This window comes from Ruditapes philippinarum, unplaced genomic scaffold (genome assembly GCF_026571515.1).
Source record: "Ruditapes philippinarum isolate M1 unplaced genomic scaffold, ASM2657151v2 ctg1951_1_1_1_1, whole genome shotgun sequence".
In the NCBI taxonomy this organism is placed as follows: Eukaryota; Metazoa; Mollusca; class Bivalvia; order Venerida; family Veneridae; genus Ruditapes; species Ruditapes philippinarum.
In genome coordinates this window covers 199,605-205,604 of record NW_026861315.1, presented here as the reverse complement: position 1 = coordinate 205,604, position 6,000 = coordinate 199,605, and positions in this window count along the sequence as shown.

Here is a 6,000-nt window from a genome sequence, read left to right as displayed (position 1 = left end):
CGTGTTTATGAAATAGTAAGATTACGTGCTATATATCATATTTCCAATTTGGTATTCTAATTATATTTTAATAAACTACATCAATTTGATTTACATCTAAAACTGTAGCACTAGCACATATGCAAAATACTTACATTAAAGAGTTTAAGTAAAGAATTAATACCAAAATATTTACCAAATCAGTGGATGTTAAAATTGGTCAGTTAATTAACATCAATACAGTCAACTTTTTTACCTTTTAAATTAGACATTTATATATTATATTTGTGACAGTAAAATACGCTTATACTTTATAATTGTAATGAATTTCAGACTTTTACCTTAATTTGTCCGTACTCATAGATCAATCATTCACTTAATTACGATTATCATATAAATGGTGAAGAATGCAGTTTAAATCAGATTGTTTTTGAAACGCCAGTGATAAATATATCGTGCTTGACTCGAAAAAACATAGACTGAGGTATGATATCAGTATTATGTTCCCGACTTAATTGTATTTGTAGGATAAAAGGTTCCATAGAGAAAATGATGTATAATTTATGTAAAAAGAGTAATTAAAATCGAGTTTATCAAATCCTTAAAGAGACACTATGCTCATTGCTTCGCAGTCTAGTTGAGCTGAAATAAATAATATATTCAAAAGATTGGCCATTTAAATGGTTATTAACAAATAATTGATACTTGATTTGTGTTATATATATTATAAAAGATGTCCGAACTGCCTCACTCGTTTTAAGAATCGGCGTTATCGATACATTTTATCGGTATATTCGAGCGGAAATTTATAAATATTTACGTAGATGATATGGAGTATTGATAAGTTCTTCATAGTATGATTTGAATTCAATAAAGTTATAACAAAATGTAACGTAAGTTTTATTTTTACATGTTTACTGACGATTCACTCTTTGATGGGCATAATGACACTTCAAAGGTAATGGGAAAATGCTAAACATAACGCGCGGAAAAAATTGTTCAATGTAATAACTACAGAAGGTGTCCCCTAGAAAACATATACAGATGAGGGATTGGCCATATACATAATACATGCTGCTCTCTTTACATAAATACAATTCAAAATCTTACGAACATAAAACATTGTTTTCTCGAAACATTGTCAAGTTCGGGAATAAATATGATACATGTATATGGATTGATCTGATTCATTAAACTAAAACTGGCCATACATCGGCGCCCTTTTCATGCATAAAGAACTTTCATGCGATATTGTTTCGTTCTGACAATTTTACGGCTTGAATTGTTTGCATGAAAATCATATAATAAAACAACATGTAAAGATGTTATAAATGTCATTTATTTCAGAGTCTTTTGTATTATTTCAGTGTCCTTTGAGAAATTTCCGGGGTAGAAAAATATCATTTCTTTTAAAAATAAGGACAATGAGAGCTGTTTCTTTTACTATGCAATCATTTTGCAGTTAAGGCTATAAAGTTTCTATTAATTTGACTTTTAAACTTTTTTAAAACAAAATTGAAAGCCTATTTTCTGCCATAAATACGACGGTATGAATGTTCCAGCTAATCGTGGTCTGGTGGTCGCTATGTAGAATCTTTTGCCGCCAGAAAGCCGAGTTCGTTGTATTATAATGTAATACATTAACAAATGTAACAAGTTTCGCTTTGAATTATTGATCTTTTCTCAAATCTTAAAATCATTATTCTAAGTGGTTATTCTAACATGTTAACTCACGCGAATATAAATTATTAACGAAAGAAAAGCATTAAGAAAATAGAGAAGATAATACCTTTACACCATAAAAACACAGTTTACATTTTTTAATGTTGCCAAGAGCCCCGTTTCATAAATATGTTTTCGTCAGCTTGGTCCGAATGAATAAACATTAATGCAATATATTCCTGACTCGTACATACTCTGCATGTATGTGAATGTTTTATAATAGTATCAGACTTTAATTCATTATCAGAAATATACCACCATTTAATACATTGTATACGAATATTTAGTGCTAGGCGACAAAGTTATATTTTATTTTGCTTAATGATTGTGTGTTTAGCCATACCAACACTGTTTTTATAATTTTGGGAGATATCAGGTGCTTTGTTTCAGACAATAAAATAATGTTTCATTTTAAATCCTTTGGTCCCAACTGAATAAGTAGACCAGATGCAGTCATCAAATATGCCAGACAATTTGTGATATATTAATCGCCGATTCTTTTGCAGCGCTTTTCCAATTGACTTCACTAACGTACTGTCAATTTTCCACATTCATCATCGCCCTTTCCTGTTTGTGATCTTTAAATTCCTTTCGCCAGCTAAAAACGAGTGTTCTAAAGCCTGATTAATTGTCCTTTCTTAATTAGATCTTTTCGTATGCATCAGAATGATTATCTGCGCTCGGACAATTGTTTGTTTTTTCTTCTAACAAAAGCCATTTTTCTACGTTTAGTGCTATGACCACTGCTGTTAAAATTTGATAATTTAGCCATTTTATGTCTGAATGACGTCAACTAAATGTTGCTATAATATAAATAAACATGTAAGTGGAATACATGGACAAACAAATCATAAATCATGAATAAATTACAACTACAGCCTTGCTTCAGTAACTGTTTTGATACACTGCACTGAGTGCTTTTATTATGGTTAATCAATAACACAGGGAACATACGTTTAGCACAATAATTTAATAAACTGATGCTCAATCTGAAGAAAACGATCGCTATATATAAATGAAAATATTCTAAACTGAATGAAATATTGCAATGCAAGAGCCTTAGTCGTATTCCTTTATGAACAATCCTCGTATTTGCCAAATAACTTAGTTAGGGAAAATTCGCGGCGTCCGTGACCGAGTGGTTAAGGTCGCTGACTTCAAACCACTTGCCCCGCTGTGGGTTTGAATCCCGACAGGGACTTTGGATTCTTTCATGTAAAGAACGTATCCAGCTAGCTTACGGAACGTCAGTGGTTTAACTTAGGTGCCCGATCGTGCCATATGATCTATACTGTGTAGGTGTGACGTAAACCCCAATTAAACAAACAAGCAAACAAACAAATGTGGAAATACGTAAAGAGCTTCTACGGAAGTAATAAATAATAAATCATGTATCTCGAGGAAAATGGCTTAATCACATTTGTTCTTTTGACTTTATTGCAAACATAGTTTAGAAAAACAATACTCATTTTTGAAAACACAATATCTTAATATGGGTTTATAATTTAGCATGCGGCGTTACCTTGTTGACCTCTATAAAAGTGAATTGCATCAGACAAATGGCAGGGTGTTTAGTTATAAATGAACACCGATAAGTACATACGCACACACGCGTGCGTGGGCGCACACCCCCGTACATAACACTTTGTTGTCATTATCACACGCCATTAAATTGCTCAACTGTGGGTCTGCATTCGGGTGATTTATAATAAGGAATATGCTTTTGACCTCTGTAGGATAAGTTAAGCTCCAGGCAACCTTTGATAGCTTCCTTTAGATTTAATAGTTCCTGGCAATATCTAAATTTAGTATGCTAAAGGTCAAATTATTTAAAGATAGTGACCATAACCACTGTCATTCTGACAGAAATCCTGCTTTATAAATGGAATAAAAGAAAAAAAAAAAAAAAAAAAAAAAAAACAAAAAAAAAAAAAAAAAAAAAAAAAAGAAAAAAAAGAAAAAAAAAACAAAAAAAACAAAAAAAAAATAAACAAAAAAAAAAAAGAAAAAAAAAAAAAAAGAACCAGATAATAGAGAAAAAAAAAAAAAAAAAAAGAACAAAAAAAAAAAAAAACGAAAAAACAAAAAAAAAAAAAAACAGAACAAAAAAAAAAAAAAAACAAAAAAAAAAAAAAAAAAAAAAAAAAACAAAGAAACAAAAGAAAAAAAAAAAAAAAGAAAAAAAAAAAAAAAAAAAAAAAAAAACAAAAAACGACCACACAACAACAAACAAAAAAAAAAAAAAAAAATAAACAAAAATAAAAAAAAAAAAAAAAAACAAAAAGAAACAAAAAAAAACCAAAAAAATACAAAAAAATAACAAATACGACCAAAAAAAAAAAACCAAAAAAAAAACAAAAATACAAAAAAAAAAAACAAAAAAAAAACAAAAAAAAAACCAAAAACAACAAAAAACCAGAGAAAAAAAAAAAAACAAAAAACAAAAAAGACAAAAACAAAAAAAAAAACAAAAAAAAAAAAAAAACAAAAAAAACCAAAAAAACAAAACGTACAATAACAAAAAAAAATAACAGACAAAAAAAAAAAAAACAAACAAAAAAAATAAAACCAAAAAAACAACAAGAAAACCACAAAATCAAAAATGGCAACAAAGAACATAAAAGCACAAAAAACAGTTGTATTGCTAAAACGTCGCTAATTATCAATACTTACCAAAGAGAAATAAAACAATAAAAACAGGAAATTAAAACGATAGTTGACACTCTAAAACCGATACAAATCCTACATTTTAAAAATGATAAAACATACTAAATTAAACCACATTAGTTCACGAATAAGAAAATCATTTTCCCCATAATAAATGTAATGTCTTGTAACGTTGTTATTTGTTATGTACAAGTGGTTAGTTACTCAGCTAACCACAGACATATAATGTTAAGTTACGATAAACCATTAAGGGACATGATTTATGAACACATATATTTCGTTGCTATAACACTGCAACAATATAACTAATCAAGGAAATAGACGGAAAAATAATATTACACGAAATATTTCTACTTCTCCAATAATAATGAGATAATAAAAATTTATAACTCTTAGGATAAACACTGAGTAATTACTAATCCTTTGATATACAACATGCAATCAAACTCTACTAAGTGCTCAATAGATTATACAATAACAATGCAAGTCTACTATTAAATTACAAAAATCAGCTCAGTCAATTATCAGTCCAAAACTCTACAGCCTAGTCGGATATACTATTTCTTTAGGCGAGAATATGATGATTGCTACATAACACATCCAAATCTGGGCATATATATTTGTGTATGTTTAACACTAAACGATTTATATTTACACCTCAAGCAACGAAATACAGATAAACACTCAATCAAAGAAAACATGAAACCATCCCTCTCAAGCAAATCAGCTATCAAGTGCTTTTGTCTGTATGTCACACGTTTATAATAAGCTAAGTCACCATTACCTACCTTTGTTTTTATACTTAACACCAAAGCCCACAACTTTAGTCAAAAATACGAATACCTTACATATTCGTATTACTTGTCAATTTGAAATATATCCGTAACATTTCTTTCCGTTTGGGCTTACCTGTATTATTTTCATAAGCTTACTTCTTGAGTTTTTTTTTGCAGATAATATGAAAACATTACCTTGATCATCTAGACACACTCGTCGTTCGATTGACGAAGAAAGAAATCGGCCAGGTTCAGGAATGTTTAACTTGAATAAATGGTAACCTGAGCTGTTAATAGTAATCAGCTCATTACTGTTATTGAAAATGTATATCATACTACCGTCATTACTCACAGTAATGGCAAGAAACTCACCCGAAACATTTTCTACTTTAATAAACGAGTTTTTTCAGATAAATTCACCATAAATGATAAATATTCAACAGAATCTCTTTGTCATATAATAATAAATCGATTTGTCTACTGTGACAATGGTTAATAGACCGCGACATAATGAGGAATGCTGAGCACTGTTCAATGGATCATGTTCACCTTTACATCAGGACTCAAGAGGCAAAAGTTATTATGTTCTCATCTCCAATACTTAATAAACCATCTATATATATAGTTTTTCAAACGTGAACTAAAATACATAACATACTTGAGGGAATATCATATCATAATTGGCTTAATTGTATTCCACACGAATACTATCATGACCTAAAATATACAGTAATTTTTAAATACATCTCACATGGCCATGGGTCGTGAAATACCTTGTATAAAGGTTATTAAGTCCAAAGTTATATATTAAACATGATAGAATTCTCGAGTGCATACAGTGAATCCGTTATATCCT